General features: G+C 36.6%; 1 protein-coding gene across 2 annotated transcripts in view; it reads right to left on the bottom strand.

Moving 5' to 3' along the window:
• The window catches only part of glceb (glucuronic acid epimerase b), a 70,538-nt gene extending 50,233 nt beyond the window's left edge, over positions 1–20,305 (bottom strand). Inside the window, exon 1 of one of the 2 annotated variants that reach the window (XM_056461649.1) lies at positions 20,161–20,305. The gene's annotated coding sequence lies outside the window, so the exon portion shown is untranslated. Of the gene's footprint in view, positions 1–17,993; positions 18,064–20,160 lie in introns of those variants that run through there. The other variant, XM_056461651.1, reaches the window with a different exon arrangement.
• Between the last annotated feature and the right edge of the window lie 4,341 nt (positions 20,306–24,646).

Below are 24,646 nucleotides of genomic sequence, written 5' to 3'. Positions count from 1 at the left end.
TTTGCTACCAAAGAAAATGTAAAGGTTAAATAGGTTATTTCAAATGGTAATAAGCTAAAGAAATTATATCTATATATAAATATCACTTTACAACGTAGAAAGAACAGATGAGTGCCACAAGGCTGTAATAAGATGTATAGTGAAAGGTTAACTTCTTTCCTCATCGAGCCCACATATTTTAGGCTGGCAACAAGCAGTTGAATTACTATTTATATAACTAGGTAATAAGTAATGTTCAACGTTTGTGCGCAATATTTTTGTCTAATATGGCTGCATAATTAATTGAAGGGGATTTTCATGCAAATTTTGACAGTGAAGTCATAGGAGCTGTAAATCTTCAACATGTCCTTTCAAGTGGAGCAGCATTTGCTGCACAAAGCCAGTTCACTGACAAGCTACACAAAAAATACAATAATACAACGGAAGACTTAATTGGTGTAATCCTAATCGAAGATAATGAAGACAGCTGTTTGTGGCAAATTTGGAGTTTCCATGCAAGAGCGCCCTCTAGCCTTTGGAGGAGATTTACTACTGATCACAGAGCAGTAGGGCTGTGCGATATGGGCAAAAGAAACCCATCATGATTTTCTTGAACAATATTGCGATTTCGAGTTTAATTACAATTTTGTCACACACAGATGTTTTACAGAGTGAATATGAAACACAGAGGAAAATAATTAGATCTTTATCAAAGACCTGTAACATGTCTCTAAAACAGACATAAGGCAAAAAATAAAATAAAAGTCACCTAGTAAAGGTGTAACAAAACATCTCTGATGCTGATGAGCTTGCGCTTTCCACATTTTTAGATGTAATATTTGACTAACTCACAAATTACCCGGTTCTGATACGTCAGTCTTCTTGTATGCAAAGTAATCCCACACCACAGATGTTGACTTTTTTGACACCAAGTCCTCCTGTGCTGAACTCCTCATCCCTGTTTATGCAGGCTATTCAGTCTCCTGCTCTTGCTCTGTTTAGGCGTGCTGCGTTATGATTTGTTCAAATAGCATACTGCTGGAAAATTGTGCTGTAAGGTGATTCAGAAATCAAGCATGTCCAAATCACGATTTCGATTAAAAATAAGAAAAAAGAAATAAAAGTAAAGAAAAAAAAACACAACCCTACAGAGAGCAGTACATGAAAATCACAGCTTTTGCTGAAATGTGATCTCAATTTCATTTTAAGTAATTGTGTGGCTATATATGATAATATTGTAAGTGTATGTTTGACATTCCAAAAGCATTCACTCACTGTATGTTGAAGACTATTAAATAAGAAGACTTACTATATATGGTTTTGGAAGCAGAACAGTGCAACAATCATTTAACCAATCACGACAGTAAACTGAAAAATTAGTTCTGCAAAATTGTGAATTTAAACAAGAAAATTTAATTTAGTAATGTTCAACTTAATTTGTTGGTTTAAATTCAGCCCAAATAAATTGTTTATAGCAACTTACTTTACAAAAAAAAAAAAAGAGTAAATGCAAGCTATCATCTTTGAATCATTTATTTTTTCATTTTCTTGTATTGAGGTCCAGAGGTTTCATTTCTAAATGAATTAGCAGTTTTAAACTAACTGTTTGAACAATTGATTCATGACAAATGAACCACAAAAGATAGGTGAACAAAAGAAAAAAATATAACATAACACAAGTTTATTAAAAGCAAAAAATAATTGTTTATATTAAAGGTCTTAACTGACAGGACCTCTAATTCCTAAATTTTTAGAATGCTTTTTAAAATGAAAAAAGGCTAATAAAAGAAGCTGTAAAGAAGAACTAAATGGCTATATTTAATACAACTGCACATTAATATAAAGCAAGAATTCACACATTCAGAAACAAAAATGCCAAGTATAGTATTTTCTAATGGGTTCATTGAGGTTTTATTAAAATTTTCTCCTTCCATCTACGAACATATAAATAATCCTAAATCAATCCCAGAGGCGAGATGAATGTGTCACTGAAATCATGCCTGATTCTCATCATAAAGCCAATAGTAAACAGAGAAAAATGAAATGGCAGCTCAGGGTTTCTTAACAGATGCAGAATCAGGAAAGAGATCACAAATCGACGCTCAGTGAACCGCTAAGGCTTGATTAACCAAGCTTATTTAACGTGACAAAAGAAAAACTAGCGAACAAAGAAAGTCCTATCTGATGGATAAGATGGAGCGCATGACAGAGGGTGACATTTAGGAGTTAACTTTAATCCCACTGCAGGGACTTCCAGCGCTTTAGACGTTTCAGGGCTTTTTCCTGTGTTTTCAGAGCTTGCACAAACAACCATTATGACACGTCAGAACCACTCAAAGACATTAATTAGAGACGACAAACCAGCAAACAAAACAGTGCTGACACATCAGAGAGTGAGTCTATATAAAGCCTTTGGTATGCGTTCAGACAGCAGCATATGGCAAGTTCTCACAGGCCAAACATGAGTGACTGTGACAGAAAGCACATGCACAACCATCAACGCGATGAGGAAAAATCTGCACCATGCTTTCATCTCATCAAACTCCCTCAAAAACACGTACCACATTAGCTTACGTTATATAAATATTTACATTTTCTGTCAGCAGACTGGACTCGAATTTCAGATTTTACTTGCCATGCCAAGATGTTCATCTGCCTTACAAATAAAATTAGCATTATTCAACTAAACAAAAAGCAAAACAAGCATATTCAAAAATGTTAAACGTTAAACATATGTCATTAAATTATCATTTTCAGGTCATTTCACACTCATAAATACAGATGCAGCAGACAATCAGCCATGAAACTGGGGACTGCTTGGATTTATTTCTGAAAATCTGTCAAACTTGCTCAGCTGAATCGCAATCATTTTCTAAAATGTCATCTAAGTGGAAAATTATAATGCTTGTACAAAGTACATCAACAGAAGCCGGAGACCCTGAAGATTGAGCACGGTCACACAAGTAGACTAAATACTGTATAGTCATAGCAAGCTCGCTGTTTGTGATACAGTGAAGTAATCAAACACAATAACCTATTAAAAAAAAAAGAACATAATGTGTTCCTCGTACTGACTGATACATCATTGAATGATGTGCACAGAAGGACGCATTTCTCTCTGACAGCACATGATTCTCCATTCAGCTGCCTTTAGCCATGCATTATCTTTAAATTATTACATCATTTTAAATTATCTGTTTTAAGTAGTTTTTTTTAAGGCAGCTGAAAAATTTAATGTGTATAATTAAATTACATGTGTGAAATAAATATTTACATAGGTTAATAAATCACCATTGTCATTAAATGTTAAATGAAACTATGTGAATGTTCCTGTTAACCCTTTAAGGTGCACTCCTTGAAAATAAATTTTTTTGGCCCACGTTTGCATTGCATAATATACTGACACAACTCTGATAAATAGTAATAGGCAATTAAATACTTATGATAGCCTATGGATAAAAGGTCGACCGGGTGGTTATGATGCCCGTTTTAAACGGATGTAATTTATTAAAGGGACAGTTCAGCTAAAAATTTAAATGACCTCTTTAGGACGTACTAACACTAGATACAGTTGCCTTGAACCATGCTGAAGTGTGATTGCCCCCCCTCCACTCTCCTGCAATTTCACTGCATTTTGGCTTCCGAACTGGAGCACGCTTACGTCACCGATGATGCGATTGTTTAGTTTAATAGAAGCGCTCTCGCTCAGCACAGTGGACATTGCTTTAGTCATATCGTTTTGTATTATTTTTAGTCTTTTGGGATGCAGTGACATGCAGTTAATTCTTTTGCTGAACAGATTCACAAGTTTTGACGTCATAAACATTCATAAAAGTCATCATGCTGCACGTATTAAGAGGTTTGCTGAAGGTGCAGCCGTCGTGCAGCAGGAGGTTTGTATCTTTAACAAACTATGACAGTTCGCATTCAATGAAAAGATTGAATAATAAATTCATATGAAATATTCCCTTAAATGTGACGTGGCGTCTTCAGTTTCGGGGCTCAGGAGCCATTTGCACTCACACTACAAGCATACGATGCCAAAGCCCAACCGAACTGCGCTCTGCCACACCTCTTTCAACCGGGCCAATGCAGAGCAAGCAGGAAAACACACCCAGGCATGGTTCGGATAGCCTTGTGTGAGTGCACTCCTACTCAACCTCAAGGGGTTATAAGCCTTTATGAGTTAATTTCCTCTGTTAAACACAAAAGAAGATACTTTGAAGAAAGCTTAAAAACTTGAAATCCATAGTAAGAAAAACAAATATGGAAGTCAATGAATACAGGTTTCCAGCTTTTTTCAAAATATCTTATTTTGTGTTCAACAGAAGACAAACTAATATAGGTTTGGAACAGGTGAAGGGAGAGTAAATTATCACAGAACTTCCATTTTTTGGAAAACAATCCCTTAAAATTTAACTTTCCTTTGCTTATATGGCCCATGTTTTTAATTACATATTGGTTTGTAGTTGGCGACACAGTAGGGAGTGCTCACAGCAAGAAGGTCGCTGGTTGGAGCCTCGGCTGGGTCAGTTGGCGTTTCTGTGTGGAGTTTGCATGCTCTCCCAGCGTTCGCGTGGGTTTCCACCAGGTGCTCCGGTTCCCCCTACAGTTCAAAGACATGCAGTACAGGTGAATTTGGGAAGGCTAAATTTTCCGTAGTGTATGAGTGTGAGTGTGTATGGATGTTCCCCAGAGATGGGTTGGGCTGGAAGGGCATCTGCTGCGTAAAACATGTTCTGGATAAGTTGGCGGATCATTCTGCTGTGGCGACCCCAGATTAATAAAGAGACTAAGCCGAAATAAAAATGAATGATTTGTAGTTCAATAACAACAAGCTTTATTGTGATTATTGCAGCACTTACATTTAAAAACGCATTAAAGGAACAGATTCTTTGTGATGCATCCGTCTTATCTGAAGCATTCTTATTGTTGATATGAATCTTGACTCTGATGTTAACAAGATGCTGCAAAGCATTCGTGAATATTCATGAAGCAGTTTGCAATTCTTCCCATTTGTCTCTAGAGCAGCAGCGAGCAAAACAACATTAAAAGGTGATCTGAGGAAGCCGTTTGACTCTTCTCCACCAAGCTCATCTTCTAAACCTTCTGATAAAAAAACAAAAAAACATCCACCCCCCATTGCCAAGCACCCTACCTGGCATCAAGGCAGTCAACAGGGAGAAAAATCCTCTTACTGAGCTTGTGAACAACTCTGTTCCCCAGTGAGAGAGCCACACGCTGGGCTTCCCACCCCCACCCTCTCCCTCCAAACCAGCTAGAATGTTCCACATGGGCCTGAGGGAGAGAGAAATAACGAAGGTGCAATGGGTTTCCAGCAGCGCTTGTATGCCTGCATCATAAAGAGCAAAGTGCAGAATTTCAGTGCGTGACTTAAATACCATGCTAACATGGGTCATTTTTAGTTGAAAATGTGCTCTGGCTGACCTGAACCTGGAATAAAGAGGGATAGTAAAAACTGCACGCCTAACTGGGAGTTAGAAAGACAGCCCCAATATGACACTCTCTTAATTACCCCAAATCTGACCTGAAATGACCCTCAATCTGAAAAATCTCCGCTTGATTTAAGGCCATTCGGTGGAAGAGCACAAACACAGTGGAGCAGAATAAACATCTACCGAAATGAGTCATATCATCCTGTGTCCACAGAGAGCGTTTCCAGATTTCAGAGCGTTCTTTGATGTGCGCGGCTGGAACTGAATCTAACTTCCTGCTTTCTGTGGAAATGACATGTTTCAGTCAGAGGGCTTTCAGGCCACTCAACACATTAACAGATATCCAAGCTGTTGCTCCTCTTCAAAGCGAGTGCAAAAACGTATTTGCAAGGTTTACGCTTTCCATACCCCGTGTATATGAGTGTTTCTGTGCAAAATATCTGAAGACAGGAAGCACAGCAGGGTTCATTTCATGGCTGTCTTGCTGAAAAAACACTTCCTGGTGAAAATCCTCAGTTTTCTCAACAACTTCTTTTTTTTTTTTGCCGAAGAAAGAGGCGACTGGCTTATTTCTGAAATCGATCGACAGATAGAGACCTATGACGATAAAATAGGATCCAAATCCCAGTCATTTTGAGGCCCATCGCAACGTGTCTCCACTTTGTTATTATGTTTCCATAATAATATGAATACACGTCCACAGAACATTTTTTATAAAGAAACTAGGATCAAAAAATATGTTAAACTCCCTATGATCAGCTGCACCTCAATTAATTTTATAAGTTTAAAACAGTGCATGTTTGTAATAAAGGGAGTAAAATCGCTATGTAATTCTTAACTGCTATAATCACTACGGCCGCATGGTGTCAGTAAACGTGCATATGTGTGTGTGTACTGAAAACAGCATTTGTGTGTGACTCATCATTTCAGAAAGGCTTGAATAAACTCAACTACAAACACATCAAATAAACTTACTTGGTATTTTTGACTAGTGACCTTATTTTAGCTTCATCCGTGTCTGTCTTTATCACTGACGGGTGTTTATCTGACATAACGCATGAGAAGCAAACACGCATGTCGAAACAATGGGCGGGGAGAAGCAGCTCATTTGGATTTGAAGCCACAGGTTATAAAAACAGCTGCAATGTATTCAGACACCAAAATGTTCCAATTCAACATTATATAATAAATAATCTGATAAGTATTTTGAGCTGAAACTTTACAGGCACATTCTGGAGTAGGCATGGGACGATAACAGTGTTCAAGGTATACCGCGGTTTGGAAAGGTCAAGGTTTTAAAATATTCTGCTATACCGTTCCTAAGGTATGAGTAAGAATTTTTTATTTACATTTTTTTTAGGACAACAGTATCTCCAGCAGAAAAGATATCCAAAGATGCCGTTTTATATTATAAATAAATCTGTGTTTTTGAAACAAATGAAGATAGCATAATTCATTTGAATTATTTAGCCTGACATGTTTACTGCTCCAAAATATTTTAAATGTTTCCCAAATTAAAATATATTGTGTACAAAAGGGAAAAAGTTTTGTTTTTTACCCAGACATTTAAAAAGAATACATTTTAGAGCAGTAATCTCAATACCGTGAAACCGTGATGTTTATATCCAAGGTTATCATACTGTCAGAAAATTATACCGACCCATGCTGGAGACAACAAAATCTTATCTTATCTCTTTAAATAAATTAAAGATCAAGCACTTTTGTACTGTGCCTCAAGTAATATTGAAAAGGAGGACTTTATACTGCTACTGGAGTGACATTTTATTAGGTGATCTGCACTTTTACTGAAGTGCCTAATTTTTGTACTTCGTCCACCACTGATTAAGAGACATATAAATATACCCTGCTTTGTCACACACAAACCACACATACAAAAGAGTTTCCTAGCCACGCTCACCTTCAACAAAAACACTTGCACTACAACTCAAGAATGCTTTTGATTAAGCAGGCTCCTTATAAGAGGGCTCCATTTAAGAATAACTTCAAATGTTGGCTAAATGTGCTTTTCAAGAACTCCCCTACAGGTTTCACTGAAGGCTGCCTGATAAATAGTGCTTCTCTTGACCTCAAAGAGCCAAAGGAGCCAAAGCAGTACAAAGGACGCTTAAAAACAGAGAGCTATTATGCATGCAGTGAGATGGGCAAATAAGTGTAGATGATTGAGCAGCGTACTTTGAAGGGATTTTTTTCAGCCCTTGTGAAGCTGTAAAAAAAAAAAAAAAAAAAAAAAAAAGGCTTGAATTCCTCTATGGAAAAAGAGTGTGTGCTTAACTGCCAAACATATAAATAGAACTTCAGAAACAAGGACGCCTGTATTCAAAGCATTATCATTAGACCGTCTTATCAGGGCCACAGAGAAAATGATAAATAGACATTCAGATCAGTGTCTTCATTCTACTTGAATGTCATTCAATGGCTATTCAATAACAATATCAGTTTTTGCAGGCTTTTATTTTAGGTGCCTATTTTTATGTTGCTAATAAACAGAATTGTTTAATAAAGATGGATAAAGATCATAGACTGTAAAAGATATGGACGTAGTATCCGTGACGTCACCCATATGTTTCTGAAGAGCGCAAATGAAGCTACAAGTAGGCGTGGCCAACTGTCACAATTTTGTTAGTGCGTCATCACATCGACTGGTGGATACCAAACAAGGGCAAAGAGGCGGAGCCTGAGCTGAGCTAGAGACACCTGCTTGCATTTTGCTTAGATGGGCGTCTCTTTGGGAGAAACGCTTGATACTTCATTACCTGCAACTGTGCTTGGTTGTGTACTATATCAATAAGGCGTTTTGTCTTTTAAAAACATTGTTGTAATACATTGAGCCACTAAGCATTGTTGTTATGACGTTTTCTACAGGAGGAAAACTTTCAAATACGTATTAAATGCAATGCTGTTTACGAAATCCAGCTGTATGACAACATTTCAGATGACTGTTTTATAGCCTACAGCTAATCAATCTGTCAGAAGTGCTTTACAGTTCTAAAGAAAATTATAATTGATAATTTATCCTAAATAAATCAAATACATTTATAGAGATGCTATACAAGTATATAATTTTACTCACCTGGGAAATGGAGGCAACTTGAATGATTTGGCAACTTGACACGGCATGTCATATTATCTAATAATTGTAGGAAACAATTCCAAAAGGCAGCTGACTGTGTAAAGCCACATAAAACAAAACAAAAATATGACATATATGCCGCATTCAGCAGCTAATCAGCCAGAGTGACATAGCGGTGACCAGCAAGACCTAGCTGTCACTCAAGTGGCCACGCCCTTAATTATGCAGACTCAATATAACTTAACAAAAACGAAACGGATGAGTTAAAAAAAATTATTCACCCCTCACAGTTGTCATAAAAGGTAATATTAGCTAATTGCACCAAAACCATCTTTTGTACCAGGCTGTAAACATGTTTTTATCAGCTAAAAATTGGCCAATATAGCATTGCAGTCAGTCAACATCTGGACTTCCTGGAGCCAGCCCCGAAAGGAGAGTCGATGAATTGCAGTTTCAGTTACTTCCATATTGGCTTCATAAGGGAGAGCGGGAGGTTGCCGATTGATAAAGATGAATTAAAAGGAAATCTACAATAAATATAATTTTAAATGACTTGATGCACGAGCATCATCTGCGAGCAGAGCAATTCAAATGAATGAGTCTGACTCATGAGACAAATTCACTTTAAAAGTTTGAGAATCTTTTTAATGACTCATTAGATATAACAGTGAGAGGAACTACTTTAACTACTTTCTGCATGCCTTCAATAACACTAAAGAATTCAAAGCACTCCGCCAATACTCTTAATTGCAGTGGTAGTCTATTAATTATATAGCAAGAGCTATAAAAGACAAATAAGTATCAACCAGAGGATGAGTTCCCAGTCATCATCTTATTTGTCTCCTTAGATGACACAGACAGAAAGAGTTTCTCTTGCTCCTGTCACTAGGGGTTTAAAGCATTGATCTTTCTAAAACTGCTTTCAGAAAACATGCATTGAAAAATATGCCATAACAGAATTGAATTGACAAAGCCTAAAAGCAGAGTGGGCAGAACAGTCCTTCTAACACAAAAAAAGACACAGATTTTTCGATCAAAAAATGCCAACAGCAAATCTAACATCAAAAATGGCATTACAAATTTAGGAAATGTTCTTTGTATAAGCTGAAATCAAAGGGTTCATGCTTGTCACAAGACACCGAAGCTCTCATATGACACAAGCCTTTGATGGACTTTAAGCAGCTTGGAGATAATCACCGGCACAATATTTGCTGAAGATCAAGGCAAAGCTCTACAGTCGCACCTTGTCTTTCACAGAAGGTCACATTCTTATTCTCTTCACACCTGCAAGCTATCGAGAGGCGACATGGCGTGAAAGCAGATCCTTGTAGGAGGTCAATGTACCTCGGACAAAAATTTGGAAAAAAAATTAATTAATTAATTAAAAAAATAATAATAACAATAAAAAAAAATAATAATAAAATAAAAATCACAATGCTTTCATTAAAAAGCCTATTTAAGTGCCATATTTATGTTTTAAATACAACATTTTGCTATGCTGGTGTGTGACAGTAACTCATAGACCAAGTCAACCATCACTAGCTCGCCCGGGCATACACTACTGAAAACCCACTGGAGCACTAAGGAGACTGAAAAACTAGCAGCTTGGGAAAGGGTCCAGGCCCTTGCATCTGATCTCAGCTGGGCGGCGGAGCAGAGCAGGTGGGGTGTGACATGTCCAACAGTCATGTCAATAGCTTGACAGCTTATTGGACAGCAGGAAATATAGCAGGCCAACGAGAACTCCTCCATCAGAACCCAGTGTGTGCAGTCTGATCACTACCATAACTCTGAGAACGTCACAAAGCTGGCATGTGCTTAGAAAGTCTGGCTGGTGTCTGCTTCGCCAAATAATAATTGCTAGACTGGACCCCCAACACCCCCTCCCTTTGCTCTGTTTGTTTAGCAGCTAAAACAATAGATAAGAGAAAGAACAACACCAGCTGTATTGTTATTAAAATACTGTTTTTCTTGATGCACGAGTAGATGGGGCCTAAAGCCTTTGTTGCATGGCTGGAGAGAGTTGGGATAGTTGGGCACCACTGAAATATGAATGGCTGCGTTTGTAAACCAAACTGGGATGGAGGCGCCCAGAAAGGGGCTCAACTGCCAGCAAAAGCAACCCCCCTAGATGATCCCCTAAGACCATGACACTTATTTATGTACTGTAGCACAACAGATGAGATTCCTACAACCCCTCTTTGAGTTCAGCTCACAATTCAAAACTTTTGGTTGTAATTTATTCAGGTTACGAAGCAGAAAAGCTAAAGAAAAACTTGCAGAACATGTTTATTTTTAAATAAACAAAGAAAAAAATTGTTTTTTCCAACACTTGAGCAGCAATTTAGTCAGGAATCTAACAACCAATTTGTGGCCTCCAGAAGTTTTTCAAAGAGAAGCAAAAACCAGACCTGAAAGGAAAAAACAAGGCAGCGCTTCACTAAAACGGCTTCATTAAAGGGCTCTGACATACGGAGCTTAAAAGACTTTTAAGAACAGTGGGAGATGAGTGGGCCTATCATTTACCAGACAGAAATTATCCAGCACTGACTGCTAGCTATAGGCACTGACTGCAGAGAAAAAAGCACAAGAAGAAACACTAAGATTAAAGTTGGGCAATGCATAGTTGGAAATAGGAGATATGAAACTGAAAACATTCTTTTTTTGTTGTTGTTGTTGTTGTTTTGCTGACCAGAGTATTTGAGGAAAATAGTAAAAACAATTATCTTAAATAAATTTGAAGTCAGAATTATTAGCCCCCCTAAATCATTAGCCCCGTTTATTTTTTCGCCCATTTTCTGATTAACAGAGAGAAGATTTTTAACACATTTCCAAACATAATAGTTTTAGCAACTCATTTCTAATAACGGATTTCTTTTATCTTTGCCATGATGACAGTACATAATATTTACTAGATATTTTTAAGCTGAACACTAGTATCTTGCCAGGCTTAACTAGGTTAATTATGACCCATTTCCACTGAGTGGTACGGTACAGTTCGGTTCAGTTTGCTTTCATGGCTATTTCCACTGTCAAAAGGCATATAGAACCAAACCGTACCGTACCACTTTTTCGGCACCCTTTCGAAAGGGTACCAAACACGAGAAAGAGTACCAAAAGGCAGAGCTAGACACGTAGTTGAATGCTATTGGTTTACAGAGATACGTCATTCACTTACGCAACAAGCCAGAATGAAAACAAAAACCCGCCATGCTTGAAATACACAGCAAGAGATTACAGCGGAATGATATTTACATATAATAACGAGCCATGGTCGATCCGGGCTTAAACAAACCTTGCCGTCGTCTAGATGAACAGCCACAATGCCAAAAAGAGCAGCTTTACCCTGTACACCATAGTTTTTACGAGCCAGTCTGAAGCATGAGCAGTTTCGCTTTCTTGCTTGCGCTCGCATAACGTATATCTGAAATAACAAACTTCTTGAGCTGATGATAATAACGTTTGCTTTATTACTGATGTGCTTTTGAAACCCGATCCTGTCAGTATCTGTTAGAGGCTACATGTGCTGCTGAAGATTACAGACATAGATGAGAGGTCTGCTCTGACTGTGGGCTATATTTCCTGCTTTTTTTACCTAAATAAGCACTAAATGTATGCTGTGTGTATTTTATCTGTAATTGGTAACATATCGGAGACTGTAAGGGTCTGTATGTGTTCATATTTGTTCATTTATTTATTTATGTTATATAATTACAGACGTTACAGTAGGCATTTTCATTGATCTGCAGTTATAATCAACTCATGTTCATAGAAAAGTTAGTAATAAACATTAAAACAGAAGTTTTTATGTGTATAAAGCATCTGTTTTGTGAGAAACAGCTTTATTGTAGACATTTCCTCGAGCGAGAATGACATCGACTGAAACTTTCTGTCATACACCACGCCCACCAAAAGGGTACCCTTGGTAGTGGAAACGCAAGCCTGATAAAGGTGACCCGTTCCGACTCGAACTGTACCGTACTGTACCAGTCAGTGGAAACGAGCCATTGGGTTAACTAGGCAAGTTAGGGTAATTAGGCAAATCATTGTATTTTGATGGTTTGTTCTGCAGACAATAAAAAAATTAAAATAAAAATAAAAACTGCTTTTATTCCAAGCCAAAATATTTAAAAAGTAAGACTTTCTCTTTATATTTCTGAATTCAACTGTCAATTTTTTTTTACCATTTTCCTCAAAAACTCTGGTTAGCGAAAAACAACAAAGATCAATTATTTTATTATTTTGTTAAATAAACTGTTGATAAACTGAATAGGTTTGATGATTTCCATTAATCAAATGTGGTTTTTGGATTAATAAACTTCAGTCTAAAAAAATTGAAAAAAAAAAAAAAGGATAAAAAGTTTAATTCAAAACAAAAATTAAAAGAGAAATAAAAGATATAACATATTTCATCAGGACCCACAATGGCAAGGTTAACTGCAGTACAATTATCATGCAAGCTGAGCTGCAATTACATCATTACATTATACATAATTACATGAACAGGTATGATTTTGCCTATTGATTCAGGCATTGTGCACTTGCCAACACAAATTCCTCATAACCAGACTTTCATTAAGCTATTCAAACATACACTGAAAACATTGATTCATCGAAGCATGTACAAATAACCTGCCTCATTTCAAAATTTCAGTGCCTATTATAAAAATCATGAGTTTCTTTCTGAGAAACAAAGCTAATTCACACTGCTGAAGTACACCAAATCTTCCACACTAATAGAAAAATATCTATTTTGAAGTCAGCAACACAGTTAAAGCATATTGGTTATATTGGTTACAAGAAAGCCGTAAACATTTTCTGTCTTAAGGTTTTATTGATCTCACATGCCCAAAATCCATTAGCGCCCTTTACATACATAGTGCTTTCTTTCCCAGTTCGGCAGAGCAAGCATTTGCTCAAGTTCCCCTTAAACCTTCCAGTATAGGGAGAGCACGGCAGCGGTGGATTAGTGATGCTGGCAGAAGGCCTGCACCAGCACTGCTCCTTGGCCAGCTCTCCACTCATCAAGAGCATCCGAGTGATCCAAATTACGAGTGGCCCCTGTGTCCAAGGGCTCAGGAAGTGTCCAGCCAAGGGCCAAGTGGGACCGACTTCCCACATTTGACTGTTATTAGTCCCCACAGGAGGTGCTGGCCATGTGCTTACGACCTAATCAACAACAAGCTCAAGAATGGCACACAATCCTTTCCAGCTCAACATAATACTACTACAACTTTTATAGCAGGTGAATAGTGGCCTTTCTAGTTGAAGCATGATTACTACTAATAGTACGCAGAAATCGTTCTGACTTTATATAGACACTTCTCCAGACGAGGACTATGACAGTGCTTTATTGTTATGAATAGCTGAAGGTCTTCTTCCTCCACCCACATAATAATGCAGCCACAGAAGCTGAACACCGGCGTACTCTCGGAGGCCTTTTGAAAACCAGGCTTCATAATGACTCCAAGCTCTTGCCAATTTACTCGCCCTCTTTTCTTACAACAATCCTTTGTGCTCCAAATTTCCCCCTTGGCCAAAATCAACCGGAATTCCCTCCTGCACCTCAGAGTAAAATTAGTGTGACAAAATATCACATGCCTCTTAATCAAACTGAACTATGGGGTTTTTAAGTTGTCTCATTATAATTAGTCATGATAAAAAGGTTGACAAGAGATCACATCTTTGAAGAAAATTGAAGGTGGTGTTTTGTTTTCAGAGGAGACCGAGTTGTTACACTTTTGTGAGCAAATGGATTTAGATTGTTTTAATTGATTTCTTTGGAGTGCAAATGTGCTGCCTGTGATAAAGCTGATCAGAGAAAGCGGAACAGGACAAAGCCACTGAGAATTGTTTGCCTCAGTTAGAGGTCTAGGTGGATAGTTAAAGTGCATACGAGACAAATCAGCAAAAACAGAGACACTCTTAACCTGTGTCTATACAACAAGCAACACGCAGTGACAAAGCAACATGATCTGATTGATTTGAACTTGCATTTCTTTTTGAAGACTCTCAGTCAGAGAAACTTGTATGATATCATCTATTTAGAGTGCAGGAAATACTTAACCAAAAATGCACCTTTACTGTAATTTACCTACATGGAAGTACAAATAAAATTGATGAAAAATAAACACAACCAGCCTCTACAAATTTGTTCATACACTGATAGTTTTTGATTATACAGGAATATATTTTACTCCATGCCTGGCTGCAGATTCAGTCTTTTCATGTCAGAGCAACTCCAACTTTGGATCTGCTCTAAGTTTAGGTGCCCTATGACTGCACTTTAGAGTGCAACATGGACCAATCATCTGCACAAATTTGTATCAAGCAGAACTTATAAACCAGCTGCTGCCAACAAATAAGAAGTTATAGGAGCTGCCTGTAGATCTGGTTAATGGTTTAATGTTTAAAAAATTGAATAAACTGATTTAGTAATTAGGGTTGGGTAGCAAAACCCGGTGGCATTATGGCACAGCTACCTATGTAATCGGTATGCACCAGACTGAATCAACATATGAATTTCGGTGCCAATGGTGCTGCATCAAGGACATAAGCAGCATCAAGGGGTACAAAGGCAAACATAGGTACAAGTTGTGTCACACCATCTCTAAATATTTAATTCTAAACAGTTTTGAGGGATACAGACATCGTTGGTAATGTTAGAGGTTTATTCTTGTTGGTTAAAGAACGCACATTGGTTACAGCATCCGGTGAGCAACTCCCTTCAGATTTAATCAAATTCAATCAACTCCCTTCATCAAATTTGCTCAAACTAAGCATTGTGGCTTACAAAAGTGTGGCTATATTTTACAAGCAAAAATTTTGACAGAGCATTGTGTAGCAGATGCTTTACAAAAGTTGCGTGTAAGGGGGAAAACACGTCAAACTTAATGAAACATTTGAGGGCTCATGGAATCAACTTAAAGGGAGAGGAATGCATGGTCTTTGACAACTTGCGACATCATCTGGCACTTTCACAAAGTACATTTACATAGACACAAATAATCACATTTTAATATGATTAAGACAATAGTCTGATTAAAAGTCTACCATGTAAACAGCGATTTTTGATTACCTTAAAAGGACCACAAACACTCATGTCACAAAATGCTGAAGTTTATTCTTTCCATTCGCCATGCACTATCAAAATCCATTAAAACAACACTCTTCCACCAGTCCTTACTTCAAATTCTCATTCAATACCTCAGTTTTGCCTCATTCAATACCTCAGGAATGAACAATATGTTGTTGAATGAAAGCAAAACTGCCAAATTGCAGCTAAAGTCGAAAACATTTTAATGAAATGACATGAAACTGTGGAGGAAATGTGGATAGCGAGGTGAAGCAATGACGTCAATCAATCTATGGGCTATAACATGTAAAACGGGATCATGAAAGGAACATTCAAAAAGCAACTCATGTAAACACCTTAATCATATTATTGTCTTATTCAGATTAAGGCAAATCCTTAGATTACTGATGTCCATGTAAACGTAGTCACAAAGCTCAACCCTACTAACAAAAGATGTTCCATGATCTTGACGACACCTTTCCACAGCTTAGTAGTAAGCTAATGTAATGTTAATTGCAAAATTCAAATCTTAATTCATGCTAACAAACAAATAATCAAAAGAAATATATCATTGCAATTCAATTCAAATTAGGAAATAAGAATTGGTGTATACTTTAAACTTTAATTATATTGTTCAATTAAGATGATTAAAATATTTTAAGTCAAATAAAAGATTTTTCTAAAGACATCCACCATAATTTTGTGGTTTAAAAGTATCAGTTCAGGTACTGTTTTGGCACCAGAACCATTTTAAAAAGTATCGATTTAGCACTGGTATCAAAATAACCGCAAACAATACCCAACCCTAATAGTAACACTGTAATTATACATTTAAGTATTCTGTACGCATTGTAATGCATGTACAAGTACTTAGTAGGGTAGGATTATGGATTTGGTTTAGTTGCATGTTATTATTTATTATAATTTTTCTTAATTACTCATTTTTGTTATTTTACAATGAAAAAACTACAATGCAAATATATACTAATGACTTCTTTAATACGGTAAATATAAAAATCATAATTTTGATATTTAAATCACACCTTTGACCACATTGCATACAAACACAGCATAACTGGTGATTTATTTCTTTTAAAAATATATAATATTATAATATTTTAAATGTCTATTGTCTACTATAAAGAATGCCAATGACACAGATGCAAACATAATTGTAGAGGACATATTTAGAAACTCTTTGAAAAACAAAACAGAGCAAATTAACCTCTCCAATGTTTACATTGCATACTTCACTTTGTACTATCCTCTTTACTGGCCCATTCACCCTTCGGCACCAGAGCAGGGACTCCAGAGAGATGAAGATCTCTACTTGAAGAAAAACAGCACAGAATAGCTATTTGTTTCTTTGGGGACAGCAGAGCTGGCACAGCCTAGAACAAAAAAAATACTTCCACAAATCTCACCTTACAGGACTGAACTCTTTTCTGCAACTGAGGCTATCAGATAGACAGTTTGCCAATTCCACACAGCTCAAATATGATGACTCCGCTCTGTCCTTTGAACACCTGATCCCTGAAACTATAACAGACTCATGTAGCCATTTCAGACAGCACTTAGCTAATGTAAAGCCCATACCGCAGCCAATTTGTTACTGGTCCAGGTGTCCAAATTATAGTGTGAGCCCATCACACATACAAAATTGGGTGTTAGCTGCTATTTCGGTTGCGCTCTGAAAAGATGCACGAAGAATAGCATTTCCTAATATAACAGTCGTTCACTACAGCATCTGACTCCAGATTCAACTGAATGGTTTTTCACTTCATTGCCCTTTTCACATTACCAAGCTAAAACATAGACGTAAACTATAGCAGGCTAAACTTCAATAGATGTATATATGGAAGGCTAAAGCAAATGTTATTATTCCCATTTCCTCCAACAGCAAAGAGAAAAAAGCCGTTTGCTACTGCACTTTACAAAAAGGAGAGAGAGATAGAGAGACAGAGACAGATAGATAGATAGATAGATAGATAGATAGATAGATAGATAGATAGATAGATAGATAGATAGATAGATAGATAGATAGATAGATAGATAGATAGATAGATAGATAGATAGATAGATAGATAGATAGATAGATAGATAGATAGATAGATAGATAGATAGATAGATAGATAGATAGATAGATAGATAGATAGAAACTTCTTTCATAAGCTATGCAGGGAATGCAAGAAATCAACAACACTTCATGCAGAGCGAAAATTAGGAAATATCTGATTGCATGTGCATTCTGATTGAATTAGAACCAAATATACCACAAGGCTTCCAAAAACATTCACAAAAATAAACAGAGGTTGACGGATTGATCCGTTTTGCCAATTAATCGGCACCGTAGGTAATTGCTGGAACAACTGTTATCTGCAAAAATCCATACCAATAGTTTTTCCAGGTTGCTTCCATTATTTGGAGCAGCTGAGAAGAATCTGCTGGCATTTTATAGTATGAGAGTGGCCTATAGGGGCAAAAAAAATAAATCACTGATCCTGGAGTTTGTTTGACACACAAGACTGAAAGCTGATAAGAATTGGACATGTCAGAAGCACATTTAAAGCATCCACAACAAAAGGCTACACTTTGACTAGGTTTTGCATTAGAATAGTAAAAACAGCAGTATGTTCCCTCAGTGTGATATGATAAATACACCCTTTTGACCAATATTTTAAAACTGCAACTGCTACAAGATATTTGCATTATTTCATATCCAGGTGGTCACGTTTAGGAGTTTGTTATTAAGTGAAGTTGCGTATTTAAACTAGTCATTTGTACATCACAGAAGACAGAAACTTATAAAACTATATATAACATGCAACACACAATTGTATTCTATTTCAATTCTAATCATTGCGCAGATATTCAGAAACTGCAAGGATGCCAATGACTCAGAATTTATATGAAATAGTAACTTATTACAATTTGGAAAGCGGTACTTAACTAAATACATGCTGTTTACATACTGTTCATTTTAAGTTTATGTTGATAACAACATATACTAATACATTTTAAGTTGTTGTTTTTACATGAATTAAATGTTCTACAGACTAAACTGAAAGGTCAACATGCAATTGATCTGCTTATATACAGTAACAGTACTACATTTTTTTGTCATAAGTTATGCACTATTTAACTTTTATTAAATGTTATGCGTTTTGTTTGTTGTTCTAAAGAATCCATTTTATACGATCAGTTCATCAATTAGTAACTGTCCAGCGCAGTCCAAAGTAGTCATCACCATCAGTAAAATCCATTAGAGGTCGATCTTTAAGTAAGTGTTAAATGATTACTATTGCAAAATACATATCATTACCACTAGGGCTGAACAATATATCGTTTGAGCCTCGATATTGCAATGCGTGTATCTGCAATAGTCACATCGCAGCATTAGATTATTAAAGATAAACCTTTTTATTTTTTAATAATTTGACCATTTTATTTTTCATTTGATTGTTCAATTTCTGTACTTAAACAGTGTTAGAATCCCCAGAAAATCATAAAGCACTGTTTATTTATTTACTTTTGCTTGCAATTTATTAATTTTATGCACTGCGTAGAAAGACTTCCCAGTCTATCTAAATGAATGAAATATTTCCAAATAGAGCTACTCAAGTCATCTGGTGAAATCATATTCATATTGCATTATTTATTGCAGCAAAACAAAATATCACCATGTCAGAATTTTCCAATATCGTGCAGCCCTAATTACTATTGCTTATGTTGTAGCTATTATTAAATCACAGTTAACTGCACACTGCAGCTGATCAAGTGATGCCTTTGGTAACGTAAACCCTTTGTAGCAAGCAATAAAATTAAGGTACACCTTTACAACACAACTGCCTAACATTTTCCATAACCCCAGTTTTATTTTGAGACATGTGCTCATTCAAAATGTAATCTCTGCACTACTGCAAGGACTTCTACAGCTTAAGTTACACCAACATGTACAAACACCCCAGTATTTGCATTCATCTGTGAAACAAATCATACAATCAGACCAAAAGCACCCATTAATAGATATATACGATCTTGTAAACAAAACCACATATGCCCAAAGGAGGAAATCCAGCAAAAATTAATTACCAGCAAGAGCCCTGCTGTCCGATCACTGATAGTGGAGTACAAGCCACGTCCACAAGAGAAGGAAAAAACACTGTCAGAACATGATAAACAGACAGAACAGGTCATTACTGCTGTCCTGTCAATATCACAGAGCTGTCATCACACAAATGTGATCTTTAAACTCTGATCATTCCACACTAGCACTGGTTAGCTGCAAGAGGAGCAGGAACTTCTTTATATTCCCCTACAGTCGCAAGGACAAGCTGTCAAACGGACGAGCACGGTGAAACTGCTAAGAGAACTGGAGTTTGTCGTTCATTGATTTTCAGCAATTAAGAGTTCATCCAACTAGAATGACTGAGACTAGCTGCTAGCAGTCCTGGTGCTCAACTCAAAGACACTGCGCTGTCGACGTGTTAGCACTGCAAGTAAATGAGCAAAGAAAGCACTCGTATTCGCCGAGAGGCAGAGAAGCAGTGTTTACTCACCGTTGAAACATTCGAGCACGCGGTTGCTCGGGCCCCTTCAAAAGTTAAAAGGCAAAGTAAACAGGCTGAAGATCTCGGGTTGCAGTTGGCTCGAGAGCGAGACGGAGGCTTCGCTGCCAGTCGAGCTCCCACACTCAGCCCGCTACAGCGCTGCACCGAGAGAACATATGCCTGAGATCTCGCGAGATCGCAAGATCGCTGATGGAGCCGGTCTGGCCAATCATAACCAAGACCCGTCGACCAATAAGAAAGCGGAGTGGAAGATATCCTTGACATCATTGGTCAGTTCAGTGTGATTGACACTGTGGAGAGTAGTTTAAAGAGCTCGCTCATGCGATTTGTTTACATGGTTGAAGAGGAGTGTGTGAAAATGGCAAAGTTTTGTTAAAGCAGATATATAAGCATAACGAATGCAAATTTTAGGGCAAAGGAGGAAATCTGCAGATTTTACAGTCATGTCAGGCTAGAAAGCGTTGCTTAGTCTGAAAAAAAGAGGACGTGCAGGTTTGCATTTATAGTAGACTGTAATTCACGTTTTGTCTTTGGTTTGAATTTAAAAATGTCGAGTGTTTAGAATTGTATAATATATTTATTTATTTTCTTTTATATTATCATTATTATTAAATTGTTATTTTAATTGTTAATTACAGTTTTTGTCAGTTGCTAACAAGCGTTTGTCCAACCACTTTCAAAACTAAACACACAGCACAGCATCAGTCTTTCGTGGCCATACCATTCACACATTTCATCTCGTTTTCACTCAATCTGCAGTCAGTGAACACATTTTCACAATGCTTACATTTTCGTAACTGACAAGCTATACTTCCCAACAAAATTATGGATTGTTTTTGTAGTATTTACGAATGTTAACACGCAGCACCCCACTATGGCAATATTCCAAACCTTAGATACAGTATTAAAACCTCTGCTTCTGCAATATCAGTTCAAAAATGAATATCAGCTGATAATGAACAAACAGATGAATAATTGACACACAGCTTATTTACGTTGGGTAAATTGGGCCAACCACAGCTCATTCTAGTCTGGCTTGGACTTAGTTGCAGGGGGGTTTTCTATTACATTTACACTTATACAGTAAAAGGAGAACTTGGAGGAGTGATGTTGATGAAAACATGTGGCCTAAACCTGAATATCGCAGAAATTAGAAACAGTATTTTGTGCTTTTTTTCTTTAGAAATAGCTATTATTTTATTATTATTCATATGGTAGCTTAATGTCTTTTATTCTCCCCTTTTTGTAGGTCAACACAAAGCGACGTCACTTGTCACAAACCTGTTTGAGTTTCATTTTTCTGCTGAACACAAAAGAAGATATTTTGAAAAATGTGAGAAACCTGTAACAAATGATTTCCATTGTAGGAAAAGCAAATGGAAGTATGGCTACAGGTTTCCAGCATGTTTCACTTTGACAATTAAAGATGGGTAAATAAATGATGACTGAAATTTCAGTTTTAGGTGAACCATCGCTTTAAGCAAAATACCCAAATGGTTATGAAGCATTATGTCATTAATATAGCTTGAATGTAAACTATGGAAGTCTGTTTCTGCAAGTCAAAACTGATGGAAAAAAAGTCATTTTTTTATGCCAGACACAAGTGTCCATAACATGTAGACAAAACTTGAAATGAGTGAAACTTTATTTATGTCTTTAAGTTATTTATATTAAATATTTTATACTTTATATCTTTTAAGGCTCATACCCTTTTTTTACTTAAAAATATATTTGAATGTGTAATAAGCATTGGCCAAATGCTTTCAACCAAGTTAACCTGTATTATTTATGTCAGAATTCCATTAAGCTTTTGATTTACCATCTACAAAATGTAAATGTGAATAACCTTGCTTCAAATCAGCATTTAGTATGTTTCTGCTGTCTCTACATACAGTTTGACCCAAGAGACCCATTATTATAGCCACCGAAGTGTCCGTCCTACCAGAGCATGTGCATGTGGTGCACAGATTAACACAATGAGTCAGTCTGCAGAGTGAGGAAGCATGACAATGATCATGTACACTGTCACCGTACCGCATCACTACCCACGATCCATCTGGAAACAATCCTAATGACCGGCCCCATGACCCTCATGAGTTCCCCAGCAAAAGCATGTCAAGCTGCGCCAACAGCCACAAAATGGTTGTGATTATGCACCCACACACTGTTCCGGCACAAAGCGCAGTGATGTTGAATTAACTGCCTCCTTCTAAAATATGCAAAAGTTAAGACACAGAAGCCTTCAGAACAACTTTAAAACTCTCATCTTTTATCTTGACAGCTCACTCTGGGAAGTGTGGGAGTCTTTATAGCCTTTTTATATCTGCGTTCGTTTGCATTCAATAGTTCTGACACGTCATCCCAGATACTACAAATAAATGTCATGTACTACTTTTTATAAATGCATCATTTCAAAATAATCTAATTCTATGTATCTTATATTTTACTGTTTATGAACTGAAGTGTGGGCATCACGAAGGTGCAGTGGGTAGAACGATCGCCTCACAGCAAGAAGGTCTCTGATTCGAGCCCCAGCTGGGTCAGTTAGCATTTCTGTGTGGAGTTTGATGTTCTCCTCGTGTTCGTGTGGGTTTCCTTCGAGTGCTCAGTTATAGGTGAATTGAATAAGCTAAATTGTCTGTAGTGTATGTGTGTGAATGAGTGTGTATGGGTGTTTCCCAGTGTTGGGTTACGGCTGGAAGGGCATACGCTGCGTAAAACATATGCTGGATAAGTTGGTGGTTGATTCTGCTGTGGCGACCCCAGATTAAAAAAAGGGACTAAGTCGAAAAGAAAATGAATGAATGAACTGTAGTGTTGATAAAGTTGATTGATTTTTCTTGGGTTGTTTACCACGAAGAATCATTTCTATGCAATCTGTTTCCTTCTATTACATTGATGAAGGTCAATGTTTGTAAAGGCAGTGATATGCTTTACTCATGTGCCATCGTTTTGAACAAATGGCTCGTCTAAAATGAGAAGAACCAGACACTGCTGATGACTGGTAGATGCATGTAGGACATCTGAATTGCTCTACACTGAAAAAAATCTTTCAAGCAAGAATAATATTATATGATATGACATTGTAATAATAGATAATGCAAAAACAACCCTGAATGAAGCATATAGTTTTGAGTCTAAAAAATGGTCAGTTTAGTTTTTGAGACTCCACAGTCATTGTAATCCTCGGGGACTGCAGTCTCTTTGCTCCTCCACAGCTGCAGAAGAATTACAATTGAGAGGAAAATGCGGTTTGGAAATGCTCAACACAAAGATGGCTGATGTTATCTCACTGCAAGAGTGTGTATGTATGTGTGTGCGTGCGTGCGTGCGTGCATCATGAGGAAAATGTTCTTAAGTACTTGTAGCATATAATTCAACAAAGAACAGTGAACGACAAAGATAAGATTGACCCTGCATAGATACAGTCCATTGCAGATCCTAATTTTCCTTTTGATGTTCAGATGTCCTTCATTGTCTTGATGGAAAAAATCTTAGAGAAGAGAGGAACGTGAATAAAAATAATTGAGTAAAGTGTTTTAAAGGGACAGATTAGCCAAACTAATAATGTGTCATTAAACTATTTTTATAATTGTTTTCATTTTATAATTGTTATAATTCATAAATGTTACTATTTGCAAAAATCATATTCTTCATTGAATTTCAACTTTAAAAATATATAATTGTTGATATTAAATCACCATAGCTTGCCTTTCAAATAGAGTTTTTGATATCAAAAAGTAATTTCTTACTAGATGAAATTCAGTTGCACAAATCAGGAGTATAATTACACTGTTAACAAATAATTGTAACAAATAATTACACTGTTCTTGTAGAATCTACAGTAACTTACTGGCCACAGTTTACCAGTAACTTACTCTAAATATACTGCAAAAATATTGTATTTACATTTACAGCAACATTTATCTTACTGTACAATATTTACAGCATCATTTATTTTTGCTGTGAACTATGAAGTCATTTTCACAAAGCAACTTTAAAATACAGTAACATTGCATAACTGTCCTACAGTAAAATTCACTTTATATTACAGTTAAATGCTGTGTAATTTACAAAAATTGCTAACACTGTATTTATGGGTAAAAAACGTTAATTTCTGATTTCAGTAATGGCTTGATTATTACAGGGCAAAACTTGATATCAACAACTGAATTGCTACTAGTAGTCATTTTTATTTCTTTATGTCATTAATTTGATTTTCATTATCGTGATGTCATTATTGGTTTCAGGAATTGACATTTTTACTAGTGGAAATGTCAAAAGTACCATTGTTATGTAATGTGTAGAAATCCTGGTATCCTGGTAAAGTCCTGGTATCAAGAATTAACATTTTAAAATTGAATTGTTGATATAAAATATATCCTGTAAATAAATAAACATTTAAACGACTTGCCATAATAAATTTATGTCTGATTAATATTTGCATTGCTTTGGTTGTTTAAGAAATAGAAAT

Source organism: Danio aesculapii, chromosome 7 (assembly GCF_903798145.1).
Source record: "Danio aesculapii chromosome 7, fDanAes4.1, whole genome shotgun sequence".
NCBI lineage: Eukaryota > Metazoa > Chordata > Actinopteri > Cypriniformes > Danionidae > Danio > Danio aesculapii.
Note: the sequence above shows the minus strand (reverse complement) of the source record. Positions and strands in the feature narration are given on the sequence as shown.